The sequence below is a fragment of the Pleurodeles waltl genome, chromosome 5 (assembly GCF_031143425.1).
Source record: "Pleurodeles waltl isolate 20211129_DDA chromosome 5, aPleWal1.hap1.20221129, whole genome shotgun sequence".
Lineage (NCBI taxonomy): Eukaryota > Metazoa > Chordata > Amphibia > Caudata > Salamandridae > Pleurodeles > Pleurodeles waltl.
This window is the reverse complement of record NC_090444.1, coordinates 1,520,477,743-1,520,494,177: the sequence shown is the minus strand read 5'-3', so window position 1 is coordinate 1,520,494,177 and position 16,435 is coordinate 1,520,477,743. Positions and strand designations below refer to the sequence as shown.

The 16,435-nt window shown below is 44.6% G+C and overlaps 1 long non-coding RNA gene across 2 annotated transcripts; it reads left to right on the top strand.

The window, feature by feature from the left end:
• Positions 1-1,083: 1,083 nt before the first annotated feature.
• LOC138297404 (uncharacterized) lies at positions 1,084-2,167 on the top strand. Of its 2 annotated transcripts, XR_011204081.1 has the most exons (4): positions 1,094-1,183; positions 1,485-1,580; positions 1,663-1,726; positions 1,819-2,167. It is a non-coding gene; the product is annotated as an uncharacterized lncRNA (long non-coding RNA). The 2 variants fall into 2 exon arrangements; XR_011204080.1 differs by lacking the exon at positions 1,485-1,580 and having other exon boundaries at positions 1,084-1,183.
• The last annotated feature ends 14,268 nt before the right edge of the window (positions 2,168-16,435 follow it).

Below are 16,435 nucleotides of genomic sequence, written 5' to 3'. Positions count from 1 at the left end.
CCTCATATTCATTCAGGCCATGGGAAACAGAGTCCAGGACATGGATCCATTTACATTCTCGTAGGTTAAGATTATCCGAAAGATTCCCCCCTCGTCTATTAACCTTGATTTTTTCTAATACAAACCATCTTAATGATTCAGCTGAATGATTCAATGTGGTAAAATGTCCATGTGATTTATTATATGTTGGACAAACAAAACAGACAGTGAAGGTGCGGATTATCCAACATTGTAGTCAAATACGATGTAAACTCAAGGGCACCTCTGGTTGACCATTTTACCACATTGAATCATTCAGCTGAATCATTAAGATGGTTTTTGGTAGAAAAAATCAAGGTTAATAGACGAGGGGGGAATCTTTCGGATAATCTTAAACTATGGGAACGTAAATGGATCCATGTTCTGGACTCTGCTTCCCATGGCCTGAATGAATATGAGGAGATAGCAAGACAGACAGCTAGTTTATCAAATGGTTAAGAGATCCAGATGTTCTGGTTATTTTTCTGATAAATAGACTTTTGGTAGGCTGTTGCATTGGTCCAAAATTTCTATTTGTAGATGTTTCTTTGAAAATAGTGCTTGGCTAAGTGTATTTCCTGCCAGCATGGAGATTATAAATAATTTGATTGATCATGACATTTCTATTACACATCTTTATTGATTGAATCATTTTGGGGTGACACATTGGTGTGTTTATATATATCATCTATAGAAGGGAGGATTAGTAAGGACATGAATATAATCTGTATGAACGTATTTGATTGATGGTCTGGTTCAGGATGGATTAGAATGGATAATAATAAAATTGTGGTATTGGAATGTGGGAAGGTGTAGGAGATTCAAAGTAAAGGACTTCAGGCGTTTTATGTGAAATTCCTACCCCATAGCGCGGGTGCGCTTGAGGCGGTGAGGACGGTCTGAAACATTAATTTCGCCTTGAGCGATAGACCAAACACTGAGTATGATCACATCCGCATTTCTGCTAATTTTATTGGGTATTAGGCGCGCATGTGCCAGACTGAGACATATCATCAATATACAGTGGGCCGGTGTGTTAACTTCCCCATTTCTGACGTGCTGACGCATATGGATGCGCGCACGCAAGAGTTTTTAAATACGGAAGTTCACTGTGTCGGCTTTTTGACGAAGAGATCGATGTGCCAAGAAGGCTTGCCAGTAAAAGGTATGGCTTTGTTCTGGATAGAATGGGAGATATATTGATATATTGTGATTGGGAAAGGCTAAAGTGAATGGATTGAATAAGATTGAAGGACTTTTGGGGCTTAATGATTTTGCTGTTTAGGTTTGTTTGGTTGTAATATTGAAGATTGAAATTAGTTATATGATAGCTCAGCAGGGAAAAGAAAGGACATTGCATTGCAGGGTTAAGGAGATAGTGATACTAGTAGTATATTAGAGTGATTGAGGGTAATATGGGAAGTGATGTTTTAAAAAACTACATAAATAATTTTGTTTTGTTTAAGGTTGTGAAATAGAAATAGAGGTAGCATTGGTTGGAAGTCTATTGAGAGCATGAAATTTGTGGAATAATGAAATGATTGTGCACTACATGAGTTAAGGTAAGAGTGGGTTTGCAGGTTTCTATATGGTGGTTAGCGGATGTTGTTATGTGATTTTATATGAAGGTTTTTTGTGTTTTAGATTGATGGATTCATTATGGGTTATGGATGAAGAAGGATATTTTATTTAGTGCGAACTTATATGGGTGAGTATGGTTAGTATGTAGGATGTGCTGCATTACCTAGATAATGAAGTTGATGATGTGAAGGTTGATTTATTTCATTGGGTTAATTGTAGGTTCCCCTATCTGTCAGTCCTGATGAAGACCCATATGGAGCCGATATTTGGCCCAAGAGCGTAAGGGGGTTGAAACGTCGACGATATTGCTCAAGCGTGGATTGATTTTACTGTTTGAAGAGAACTGAAATTGGGGGATATAATTCTGTTTGAAGAAATTATATTATGATTTGATGTGGTTTAAGGATTAACCAACAGGCTGTATTTTATAATGTATATGTTTCTTAAGAGAATGATTTCTGGAATGGTTTGATGGGAAATCTATCACTTCTCATTCTTTACTCTAAACACGAGCACTTTATATCTTTTGCACTTGTTTCTCTTCTATTTCTTTTTTGTTGTGATATGATGGGGATGTTATAAATTGTTTATAAAGAAATTTATATTTGGTATTTGTAATAAATTATTTTTGTGATAAATGAAGGATAATGATGTGTTTGTATGGATGAGGATAGAATGGTTTGGAGTATTCTCCTTTGCACAGCTGCTGGCCTTCAAGCATCAAAGCTTATCCTGTACCCTTTCCAAAACCACCATGATGTACTCTTTCCCTTGCGAATGTGGATCAGAATGTGCGCCCTCCCTGTGAGTGTGTTATCAAGCAATGGCTCAAGCTTTCATGTTGTGGCCTTCTACTTCCAGCTGCATTATGAATAAATGTTTCTGCTCGTCCCTTTCCTTGAACCCAGCATCCTCTCTATCCTTGGCTCTCTATTTTGACATCATGAACATTTTGGGGCTGTATTCATTTCTAACCCGGTACGATTCTGCATATTTTCCTCCTAATTCATGCATTAGCAAAAGTGGGCCTTCTCCTTTTTTCAATATTTTCAGTAGCAGCTATAGGAGGTTGGCCTAGTTTGTAGTGGGTACCTTGGGTACTTACACCTTACACCAGGTCCAGTTATCCCTTATTAGTGAAATAGCAGCTTAGACTGGTAAAGGTAGCTATAGGAGAGCAGCTTACGCTGAACTAGGAGACATGCACAGCTCATGGAATACCACTTATAGTTACACAGTACTTTTACACAAGTAAAGACAATACACAGTGTTACTAAAAATGAAGGTATTTATTTGGGTGACACAGTACCAAAAATATCTTAGAGACAATACTCCTTCTGGAGGTAAGTATTATACACAATATATACACTAGACACCAAAATTAGACAAGTAAATAGTCATAGTAGAATACAAACAATAGGGAATGCTGTAGAATGCAATGGGAGAAAATGGTTCTAGGGGCAACACAAACCATACACTAAGAAAGTGGAATGGGAATCACAAATTCCCCCCTAGACAAGTGTAGTGTGTGCAGAATCACTCGGAGAGTAAGAATGAAGTAATGGTAAGTAGATTACTCCACCCCAGAGCCCAGAAATGCAGGAGTAAAGTACTGCAAGTTTCCACCTCGTGATTGGAATTTTGCAGCAGCCAAACAAGTCTGCAAAGAACAACTTCTGGATTCCCCGACCTGATGACCTGCAAAGGAAGGGTACTAAGTCCAGAAGTCGAAAGAAGTTCCAGGAAGGACAGGAGCCCCTGCCAACCCAGAAAAGGGTGCAAAAGAAGAGTCCCCAGTTAGTCGAAGATGGCAGGAGTGCATCCTAGGAAGATGCCAGCAGGTTCCTGCATGATGCAAAAGATTTCCCACAGTGTGAAGATAGTTGCAGATGAGATTTTGTGTTGAAAGTCACCAACAAGCCTTGGCTACAACAAAAGAGAAATTTTGCGTCAAAATGGCGCTGGATGGACCCAGGAGGTACCCGGGGGCCTCAACTCTGTGTGAGGAGGAAGAGGGGACTCTCAGCACTTTAGAGAGCCCTCAGGATGCCAGCCACCACCAACAGGAGACAGACTCACCATTTAAAAAAAAACATTCTATCCCAATGCATTACAGTCCAAAACCCAGCTACCTCTCCTATTACTCCTTGACTTCATTCTTGCCTTTGTTCATGTACAGCACTCCACAACCTTTTGAGTAGGTTTGTTGTGTGAAAATACCATTATATACATACATACATGCATGTGAGGATCAAAATGAGCTGGGCTCAATGTAAACAAGGCCATCAATAAGTAATCAAAGCAGGACATTTGCACTGTTTACTGAATGTGATATGGTGCATCAGTTTGTCCGTTCGCTTATTACAAGGATTGGCATACCATAGTATCATATATAGTAGCTGTGACTCGACTTTTAGGAGTCTAAGTGTGGGCATAATATAAATGTTTCATAGTTTCGTTTTTATTATACATCCTTCGATCTATGACGTTTATTGTTTGGTTGCATAGTCTTATGTTGTACCTTCAGAAATGTCTACTGTCCCAAACACGTCGCCTATATTAAAGGTATTCATCGCCTTACATTCTTCTCTTTAACACCACAAGAAGATTTGTCAGCAGCCACGCCTTTATTTTAGTGGTGGGTTGTTGAAAGCGTAAAAGCTGCATAATAGTGCTTTTTTAGATTACATCACTTGATACAACTCTGAATAATCCTTAAGACTGAGACTATCAATAATTTTTTTTCCTGCGCGAAACCAGTAATAACTTTTATTTCATATGCCACCAGCGTTTGTTTTTTGGGATCCGGGAGATAATAACAGGTATTATTATTACTCAGCATAGTACCGTTCAAGGTACCAATCTCAGAAGAGGAAACCCAAGTCATCTATGCAAGAATGTGAACTAGGGCCCTCATTACGATGCCGAGATCCGTGCTGGCGGTCAATAGATGACTGCGAGCGCGACTACCCCCCGCAGGCCGTAAAATGTTTTCCCCGCCGGCCCAGTGGGGAAAAGGCCTGTAACATTGACAGCGGGTCCAATGTTGCTGTACGGCGGGTGCAGCTGCACCTGTCGCGCAGATCACTAACCATAAATCAGGCACTGACCTGCGCGATGGGGCACTGCACGTGGCCTCTGCACTGTGCAGGGGCCCCGAGTGCCGGAGCACCCCTTCCACCAGCCTTTTCTTGGCAGGGGAACCTGCCAGTCGAAAGGCTGGTGGCAGAAGGGATCATTATCCAAGGGGCAGCGCTGCTTGCAGCGCAGCCCTGTCGGAAAATGATTTTGTCCACCGTCAGGCTGCCTGTCGGCGGCAGCCTGGCAGTCGAGGAGGGCCACCATAGGCGGCCCTCACTGTGTTGATAATATAGCGGTTCAGACAGCCATGCCGGTGGCAGTCTTTGCACCCGCTGCCGGCATGGCGGTCTGAACCGCTGGGGTTCGTAATGACCCCCTATGAGTTCGATTGCACAAATCTCAGCAGCAAACACGTAAATTACTGAGCTATGCATTTACCTCCAGTTTGCATCCTTGAGCCTCTCAAGTCAGAATTTGGTACTTGGACTCACCCATTAAGAATGTAAACATAACAACTATTAGCATATCAAATTCGTGATGCATATTTATAGACTTCATTAGACAATGATGCATGTGCATGCCATATAAATGTATTAACTATAAAAAATTCATTCGAAATTTAACTAACTTCATTACTAGGAGTGCATGTTTCAAAATGATTGCATTTTACATTACCAAACACTTTACATGTATTATAGTTAAGGACTTTAATTTGATTATTGATGTAGAATAAGGTATGCCTTTAATAAGCTGTGCCTTGACTGAATAATTGTAAAAAATGCGTACATTAACAATATGTAAGCCTATTTTGCATAAAGTAGATTATGGATGTAGTAACTGTCATGTGCATTGGAGAATGTTTCAGGTACAGGGACATTGTTAATTAACGAATTGTGGTCGGTACTTCGTCTAAACATGAAGCAACTGTAGTAATCAATTTTAGTGAGAATATTTTTTTTAGATTTAAACCAGCAATGACCAGAACTTCAAAATCTGCGAAGGATTTTTATTGTGCTAACACTCTTGCAGATTGTCTTGATTTGTGACTGCTGGTAGGTTTTCAGCCCTAGTGTGGTGCTCATATTTTGCATTTGACTATGTATACGTACACACCTATAATAGCTTTTTTTTTTTCTGACGAGATACCCAAGTAATACATGTGTTCTATTTTATCTTTCATAAGCACAGAAAACTTCCAGAAAATGTACGTTTCTATAAACAACAAACGTTTATAAATTTAGAAAGGTATCATAGGAATGTTCTGTCGAAATATCCTTACCAAAATTAGCCGCATTCACACACAAAAATGCCGTTTTAGCATGATGCTGAGTGATTCTACACACCAATTTAGATTCTCAAGTACAAATTACGATTCAATGAAAACTGAAAAGTTGTAATTTGGTGGATATTTCGCATGTTTATTGGGGGCTATCATGCGATATTCTGCTTGTCCTTTGTTTGCTCCTGCTTTTCAGTTACGTTAGTCCATTTGGCTTTATGTGGAATCATAATGACGATTGCTCTTTTTCTGTCTCATTACTTTGCCTTTTATTCAAGATCTGCAATTTGGCAACTATTTTTTGCAATTATATTTCAGACATGAATGTTAATTGCTGCTATTGATCGTGTCGCTCTTAAATGCTGCGACTGTTGTTGACGCTCATATACGCACATACATTTCCTTATAGATGCACCTGAACAAATGCATAGTAGAATTGGGCCATATGTATATTTCTCGCCATGTATATTTCTCGCAAAAAAGCCCCTTTAAGGAAGCCAATCAGTCAACCTATAACTATATTTTTAACACCTCCATGACCACATCGGTCACCTTTTTAAACACAAATAAATCAAGAACAGCTGTCCATATTTACGCCAATTGAAAAAAGGCACTCTTTTTGACTAAAGTTCTAACTTTTTTACCAAATTAGGTGTTTTTCCTTTCAGCCGTTTTTGTCACTATTGATAACCAAAACTTCTTCTGGGAATTATAATTGGAAACTAGCATTTTGGGGATCATCCGTTTTTTTGCGCTCCCTCTTGACGTAGAACCATGAAACTACCTAGAATAACTGATGGGGATGAACTTTGATTTCGAAATTCCCACTAAGATACACCAACAACGTTGTTAACGAAAGGAAATGAGATGTTCAGCAACAACATAACATTTTCAACACACAATTTGCAATGAAGTAGGTCTCGCATTTGCAAGAGTTCGAGCTATAAGCATTGTAAATGACACTGGCTTTTATCTGTGTTTTGGTTTGAAGTGGAGTAGATGTATGTGGTTTGGAGTGGAATTATGTGGGTTGAATTGAAATTGTTGTGGAATTGTGTGGGATGGAATTATGTGGTGTGTAGTTGTAGTAGTTGGACTATTGCTCTAGGCAAGACTGCTGGTTTAAGGATGACAGTACTTATGTTTGTAGGTGACTATGCCTATCCTACAACAAGTCACAACTGTAGTCCCAACCCTTCTGACTCACTAGCAGCACCTCACCAAAACCAAACAGTTAACGGTGATTTGTGGCAGCCTTTATGCATGAACTCAAGAGTATGACATCTCAGGGAGTGTCGTGGTTGAACGGAGAGATTACCCCTTTCTCACAGATACAGTTCAATCAAACACAGGCAATAACGAAGATGCAGTAAAGTTTGGATAGTTTTTATTTAACACAACTGCAATCTGTGATAAGTTGCATGGGCTGCAATAATTAAGATATTGAACAGTGCAAGGAACAAAATGGTAAAAACAAGAGTCATTATTATAAAGAGCCCCACCATCTTGCAATGATACAAAAAGACATGAAGTGTGTAATATGTCCTAATACCCTATGTCGATAGGCCTAACCGTTTACCTAAAGGAGAGCTTAGTATGTTAAACCTAATCTGCCAATGCCATGTCCCTGAAAGGAGCCCCCAACCCTCGATACCTTAGAATGAGGTATCTAGCTCAGACTTCATAGGGACACGAAGTCCAGGTCAGCGTCAAGGCGACGTGCCGCATCGATAGCAGCGATGGTATCTGGTTGGAATCCCCCTGATTTTCTTTCTCAAGTGTGATGTATTTATACAGATCTACTTGGACACCTGAAGTAGGTTGTTCCCAAACAATAGATAACGCCGCATGCTTGGGACGGTAATGTCTAATGTTCAATGTGAGCACCTACAGTTTGTTTGTCTTTGTCGCTTGATTTGACGCCTTAGCGAGGTGACACTGATAACATAACTCTAAACAAAAAGGGCCTAACTATAAACAAGGCAGCCATCTTAGAAGAATTAATTAAATAAATGGTCTAAGACAGAGCAAGCTAAGTAGGTTAAAAGTCACTAGGTGACAGGGACACGAGTCTGGAAGCCAAAGGCTAAGCTAAGTCCTGCTATCCCATTAAAACAAATTAGGATTCACTACATAGTGTGTTTGTGTAGTGAAACTATGTGACATGGTGAATGGATGGGGCTGAGGGCTGCAGAGAATAAATAAACAAGCATTTGCAATTTGTAGGAAAGTACCATCTTGCCTGGCATGTTACCTCCATTTTTACTTGTGTGTCAGTTTGTTTTTGCCTGTCTCACTGGGATCCTACTAGCCAGGACCCCAGTGCTTATAGTTGTGGCCTGAATGTGTGTTCCCTGTGTAGTGCCTAACTGTGTCACTGAGGCTCTGCTAATCAGAACCTCAGTACTTATGCTCTCTCTGCCTTTAAAATTGTCTCTGCAGGCTAGTGACAATTTTTACTAATTCTAATTGGCCCACTGGAACACCGTTATAATTCCCTAGTACAAGGTACCTAGGTACCCAGGGTATTGGGGTTCCAGGAGATCCCCATGGGCTGCAGCATTTCTTTTGCCACCCATAGGGAGCTCAGACAATTCTTACTCAGGACTGCCACTACAGCCTGAGTGAAATAATGCCCACGTTATTTCACAGCCATTTTACACTGCACTTAAGGAACTTATAAGTCACCTCTATGTCTAACCCTCACTTGGTGAAGGTTAGGTGCAAAGTTACTAAGTGTGAGGGCACCCTGGCACTAGCCAAGGTGCCCCCACATAGTTCAGGGCAATTTCCCCAGACTTTGTGAGTGTGGGGACACGGTTACACGCATGCACTACATATAGGCCAATACCTATATGTAGCTTCACAATGGTAACTCTGAATATGGCCATGTAACATGTCTAAGATCATGGAATTGTCCCCCTATGCCAAATTTGGTATTGGGGTGCCAACCCAATGCATCCCCGGGGCTCCAGCATGGACCTTGGGTACTGCCAAACCAGCTCTCTGGGGTTTTCACTGCAGCTACCGCTGCTGCCAACCCACAGAAGGCCTCTGCCCTCCTGAGATCTGGGCAGCCCAGTCCCAGGAAGGCAGAACAAAGGATTTCCTCTGAGAGAGGGTGTTACACTCTCTCCCTTTGGAAATAGGTGTTAAGGGCCTGAGAGGAGTAGCCTTTCCTGGCCTCTGGAAATGCTTTGAAAGGCACAGATGGAGCCCTCCTTGCATAAACCAGTCTCCACCGGTTCAGGGAATGCTCAGCCCTGCTCTAGCGCAAAACTGGACAAAGGAAAGGGGAGTGACCACTCCCCTGTCCATCACCACCCCAGGGGTGGTGCCCAGAGCTCCTCCAGTGTGTCCCAGACCTCTGCCATCTTAAATCCAGAGGTGTGAGGGCACAATGGAGGCCTCTGAGTGGACAGTGCCAGCAGGTGACGTCAGAGATCCCCCCTTACCTGACTAGGTGGTCAATGCTCCTCTGAGGGCTATTCATGGTCTCTCCTGTGATCTTCTCTTCAGATAAAGAATGCAAGAGCTCTCCAGAGTTCCTCTGCATCTCCCTCTTCTAATTCTACCAAGGATCGACCGCTGACTGCTCCAGGACACCTGCAAAACTGCAACAAAGTAACAAGAAGACTACCAGCGGCATTGTAGTGCCTAATCCTGCCGGCTTTCTCGACTGTTTCCTGGTGGTGCATGCTCTGAGGGCTGTCTGCCTTCACCCTGCACTGGAAGCCAAGAAGAAATCTCCAGTGGGTCAACGGAATCTTCCCCCTGCCAACGCAGCCACCAAACTTCTGCATCACCGGTCCTCTGGGTCCCCTCTCATCCTGACGAGCGTGGTCCCTGGAACACAGGAGTTGAGTCCATATGTCTCCCACAGTCCAGTGGCCATTCTGTCCAAAGTTGGTGGAGGAAAGTCCTTGCCTCCCCACGCCAGACAGCAAACCTGTGTACTGTGTGATTTGCAGCTGCTCCGGCTTCTGTGCACTTTTGCAAGGAATCCTTCGTGCAAAGCACAGCCCAGGTCCCCAGCACTCCGTCCTGCATTGCCCAACTCGCTGAGTTTGACTACGATGTTGTCCGGACCCTCCTTTTTGACTCTGAGTTGACCGCTGTCCTCAGATCTTCTAAGTGCCTGTTCTGGTACTTCTGCGGGTGCTGCCTGTTTCTATGGGGGCTCTCTGAGTTGCTGAGTATGCCCTCTGTCTCCTTCTCCAAGGGGCGACATCCTGGTCCTTCCTGGTCCCCAGCAGCACCCAAAAGTCTCAACAGCGACTCTTGCAGCTAGCAAGGCTTGTTTGCGGTACTTCTGCCTGGTAACACTTCTGCAACCTCAAGCACATTGTGGGACATCTTCCTTCCAAAGGAGAAGTTCCTAGCCCTTTTCATTGTTGCAGAATCCTGGGCTTCATCGACCGAGAGGCAGCAATTTTGCACCTTCATCTGGGGTTTAGTGGGCTCCTGCCCCCACCGGACACTTTCGTGACTCTTGGACTTGGTCCACTTCCTTTACAGGTCCTCAGGTCCAGGAATCCGTCTTCAGTGCTTTGCTGGTGTTTGTGGTTCTTGCAGAATCCCCTATCACGACTATTCTGTCTTCCTGGGGTCCAGCCAGGCCTGGCCCAGGAAGGCAGAACAAAGGACTTCCTCAGAGAGAGGGTGTTACACCCTCTCCCTTTGGAAAAAGGTGTCAGGGCTGGGGAGGAGTAGCCTCCCCCAGCCTGTGGAAATGCTTTGATGGGCACAGATGGTGCCCATCTCTGCATAAGCCAGTCTACACCGGTTCAGGGATCCCCCAGCCCTGCTCTGGCGCGAAACTGGACAAAGGAAAGGGGAGTGACCACTCCCCGGACCTGCACCTCCCAGGGGAGGTGCCCAGAGCTCCTACAGTGTGCTCCAGACCTCTGCCATCTTGGAAACAGAGGTGCTGCTGGCACACTGGACTGCTCTGAGTGGCCAGTGCCAGCAGGTGACGTCAGAGACTCCTTCTGATAGGCTCTTACCTGTGTTACTAGCCTATCCTCCTTCCTAGGTAGCCAAACCTCCTTTTCTGGCTATTTAGGGTCTCTGCTTTGGGGAATTCTTTAGATAACGAATGCAAGAGCTCATCAGAATTCCTCTGCATCTCTCTCTTCACCTTCTGCCAAAGGAGCAACCGCTGACTGCTCAGGACCAATGTTCCCTCTAATTTATTTCCACTGTGTGCGGCAGTGTGCGGTCTCTGTGCACTGCAGCCAAGGATACGTGCGCCAAGAAATTTACCATTCACGCGCGCGCAGCGCATAACTAGCCAAGATCTTTGGCATTAACCTCTCCATACCACTAAAGCAAAAAAGGGATATCATTGCTCCATGCAATAAGGCATCAAGGCAGTTTTGTGACCTGGTTACACACCCCAAGGACATGACCTGTTAAGTGCCACCTACACCCCAGTTAGAGAAAACAGAGGAACATTGCCCGCGGCCTTTAAGCGCTGTTTTCATTGACTTCAATCCAGATTCAAATATGAGCATTGTCTGCAATAGGAGAGCACGACTATCGCTCTAAAAGGCTTATTTGAGCTGAGAAAGTGATAATACATATAAACAACTATGAAGTATGACAATGATGGAAAAGTTGATAACAGCACATTTCCTACTGTTCTGAAGCATTTCCTAGCTCATTAACCATTAATTTTCAACATAAATATCACTTGCTCGCTTGTATGCTAAAGTACGCCAAATGATGTTTAAAACACTCCCCGCGGCCTTTAAACGCTGTTTTCATTGACTTCAATCCAGATTAAAATATGAGCATTTTCTGCAATAGGAGAGAACGACTATCGCTCTAAAAGGCTTATTTGAGCTGAGAAAGTGATAATGCATATAAACAACTATGAAGTATGACAATGATGGAAAAGTTGATAACAGCACATTTCCTACTGTTCTGAAGCATTTCCTAGCTCATTAACCATTAGTTTTCAACATAAATATCACTTGCTCGCTTGTATGCTAAAGTACGCCAAATGATGTTTAAAACACTCCCCGCGGCCTTTAAACGCTGTTTTCATTGACTTCAATCCAGATTCAAATATGAGCATTTTCTGCAATAGGAGAGCACGACTATCGCTCTAAAAGGCTTATTTGAGCTGAGAAAGTGATAATGCATATAAACAACTATGAAGTATGACAATGATGGAAAATTTGATAACAGCACATTTCCTACTGTTCTGAAGCATTTCCTAGCTCATTAACCATTAATTTTCAACATAAATATCACTTGCTCGCTTGTATGCTGAAGTACGCCAAATGAAGTTTAAAACACTCCCCGCGGCATTTAAACGCTGTTTTCATTCACTTCAATCCAGATTCAAATATGAGCATTTTCTGCCTTAGGGGAGCACGTATATCGCTCTAAAAGGCTTATTTATTTACGTGCGCGCTTGCCGAAGGGGCCTGCGCGATGAGGGAAGGAAAGGTGCGCACGTGCTCGCACGCACGCCTTGATGGGAACATTGTTCAGGATGCCTGCAAAACCGCAACAAAGTAGCAAAGACGACTACTGCAACCTTGTATCGCTGATCCTGCCGCTTTCTCGCCTGTTTTCTGGTGGTGCATGCTCTGGGGGTAGCCTGCCTCCTTCTTGCACCAGGAGCTCTGAAGAAATCTCCAGTGGGTCGACGGAATCTTCCCCCTGCAACCGCAGGCAACAAAAGACTGCATCACCGGTCCTCTGGGTCCCCTCTCAGCACAACGAGCGTGGTCCCTGGAACTCAGCAACTCTGTCCAAGTGACTCCCACAGTCCAGTGACTCTTCAGTCCAAGTTTGGTGGAGGTAAGTCCTTGCCTCCCCACGCTAGACCCCATTGCTGGGTACCACGTGATTTGCAGCTGCTCCGGCTCCTGTGCACTCTTCCAGGATTTCCTTTGTGCACAGCCAAGCCTGGGTCCCCGACACTCTAACCTGCAGTGCACAACCTCCTGAGTTGTCCTCCGGCATCGTGGGACTCCCTTTTGTGTCTTCGGGTGAGCTCCGGTTCACTCCTATTCCAAGTGCCTGTTCTGGTACTTCTGCGGGTGCTGCCTACTTCTGTGAGGGCTCCCTGACTTGCTGGGCGCACCCTGTGTCTCCTCATCTAAGTGGCGACATCCTGGTCCTTCCTGGGCCACAGCAGCATCCAAAAAGCCTAACTGCGAACCTTGCAGCTAGCAAATCTTGTTTGCGGTCTTTCTGCGTGGGAACACCTCTGCAAGCTTCTTCACGACGTGGGACATCCATCCTCCAAAGGGGAAGTTTCTAGCCCTCTTCGTTTTGCAGAATCCACAGCTTCTACCATCCAGTGGCAGCTTCTTTGCACCCTCAGCTGGCATTTCCTGGGCATCTGCCCACTCTCGACTTTGTCGCGACTCTTGGACTTGGTCCCCTTGTTCCACAGGTACTCTCGTCCGGAAATCCACTTTGGTTGCTTTGCTGGTGTTGGTCTTCCTTGCAGAATTCCCCTATCACGACTTCTGTGCTCTCTGGGGAATATAGGTGCCCTTTATACCTACTTTTCAGGGTCTTGGGGTGGGCTATTTTTCTAAACCTCACTGTTTTCTTACAGTCCCAGTGACCCTCTACAAGCTCACATAGGTTTGGGGTCCATTCGTGGTTCGCATTCCACTTTTGGAGTATATGGTTTGTGTTGCCCCTATACCTATGTGCTCCTATTGCAATCTACTGTAACTTTACATTGCTTGCATTACTTCCTTTTGCTATTACTGCATATTTTTGGTATTGTGTACGTATATCTTGTGTATATTTGGCATCCTCACACTGAGGGTACTCACTGAGATACTTTTGGCATATTGTCATAAAAATAAAGTACCTTTATTTTTAGTATATCTGTGTATTGTGTTTTCTTATGATATTGTGCATATGACACCACTGGTATAGTAGGAGCTTTGCACGTCTCCTAGTTCAGCCTAAGCTGCTCTGCTATAGCTACCTTCTATCAGCCTAAGCTGCTAGAAACACCTCTTCTACACTAATAAGGGATAACTGGACCTGGTACAGAGTGTGAGTACCCCTTGGTACCCACTACAAGCCAGGCCAGCCTCCTACACACCCTTACTGTTTTCTCAAAGTCCCAGCGACCCTCTACAACCTCCCATAGGCCTGGAGTCCATTCGTGGTTTGCATTCCACTTTTGGAGTATATGGTTTGTGTCGCCCCTAGGCCTATGTCTACCTATTGCATCCTATTGTGATTCTACATTGTTTGCACTACTTTTCTTACTGTTACTTACCTGTTTTGGGTTTGTGTACATATAATTTGTGTATATTACTTACCTCCTATGTGAGGGTATCCTCTGAGATACTTTTGGCATATTGTCACTAAAATAAAGTACCTTTATATTTAGTAACTCTGAGTATTGTGTTTTCTTATGATATTTTGCTATATGATACGTGGATGTCATTTTACACATGTAATGGACCTATGTCCAGCTACATAATGGTAACACCGAACATAGGCATCTTTGGTATCAAACATGCTGGAATCATACCCAAGGCTTTTGCAAGCATTGGTTGTATGATTCCATGCACTCTGGGGTCTCCTTAGAGGACTCACAGTATTGCCATTTCAGCCTTCTGAGGTTTTCCAGGCAGCCCCAGGTGCTGCTACCTCTCAGACAGGTTTCTGCTCTCCTGTTGCTTGAGCAGCTCAAGCCCAGGAAGGCAACAAGGGATTTCCTTTGGGAGAAGGGTGTTATCCCTCTCCCTTTGGAAATAGGTAGACAGTTAGAAAAATAGTGTAAACACGGTAGAATACAATAGGATGCAATAGGCCTTGGGGCAACACAAACCATATACTATGAAAGTGGAATGCGAACCACGAATTGACCCCTAGGCTGGTGTAGTGTGTAGAGGGTCACTGGGGGTGTAAGAAAACATTAGGAGAGTCCAAGATACCCCACCCCAAGACCCTGGAAAGTAGGAGTAAAGTACTACTATTCCCCCAGAAACACACTAAACTTGTGCTAGAGGATTTTGCAAAGACCACAACATACTGCAACGTACTGAAGATGGATTCCTGGACCTGAGTACCTACAAAGAAAGGGGACCGAGTCCAAGAATCGTGAAAGTGTCCAGGGGGAAAGGAGTCCACTAAACCCTGGATGAAGGTGCAAAATGAAGATTCTGCAACAACGAAAGGGGCAAGGAACGTCTCCTTCATGCAGAAGATGTCCCACGGAGTGCTGGAGGATGCAGAATTGCTTCTTTGGCAAAAGACCACGAACAAGCCTTGCTAGCTGCAAGAGTCAGAGTTAAAGGGTACTATCCAGGCCCAGGAAGGATCAGGATATCGCCAATTGGGAGAGGAGACAGAGGGGACCCTCAGCAATGTAGAGAGCCCACGCACAAAAAAGTAGCACCTACAGAAGTACTTGAACAAGGACTCTAAGAAGTCTGAACATGGCAGTTGTCTCAGCACTGCAAATGAGGGTCCCACGAAGCCGGAGGTCAACTCAGAGAGTTGAGCAATTCAGGACAGAGTGCTGGGGACCTGGCTTGGCTGTGCATGAAGGATTCCGTGGAAATGTGCACAGGAGCCCTGGCAGCTGCATTTCACGCAGTGCCCAGGATTACTGTCTGGAGAGGAGAGGCAAGGACTTACATCCTCCAAATTTGGACAATTGGACCACTGGACAGTCACAGTCACTTGGGTCTACCACCTGTGTTCCAGGGGCCACGCTCGTCAGGATGAGAGGGGTCAAAGAGTACCGGTGATGCTGAAGTTTGGTGTGTGCTGAGGCAGGGTGAAGATTCCGTCGACCCATGGGAGATTTCTTCTTGGCTTCCAGTGCAGGGTGAAGGCAGACAGCCCCCAGAGCATGCACCACCAGAAAACAGTCGAGAAAACTGGCAGGTTTAGGTGCTACAATGTCGCTGGTAGTCTTCTTGCTACTTTGTTGCAGTTTTGCAGGCATCCTGGAGCAGTCAGCGGTCGATCCTTGGCAGAAGTTGAAGAGGGTGATGCAGAGGAAGTCTGGTGAGCTCTTGGATTCGTTATCTGAGGAAAAGCCCACAGGAGAGACCCTAAATAGCCCTCAGAGGAGGATTGGCCACCTAGTCAGGTAAGCACCTATCAGGAGGGGTCTCGGACATCACCAGCTGGCACTGCCCAATCAGAGGCCTCCATTGTGCCCTCACACCTCTGCATTCAAGATGGCAGAGGTCTGGGACACACTGGAGGAGCGCTGGGCACCACCCATGGGGTGGTGATGGACAGGGGAGTGGTCACTCCCCTTTCCTTTGTCCAGTTCCGTGCCAGAGCAGGACTAGGGGATCCCTGAACCGTTGTAGACTGGTTTATGCAAGGAGGGCACCATCTGTGCCCTTCAAAGCATTTCCAGAGGCCTGGAGAGGCTACTCCTCTCAGGCCCTTAACACCTATTTCCAAAGGGAGAGGGTGTCACACCCTCTCTCAGAGGAAATCTTTTGTTCTGCCTTC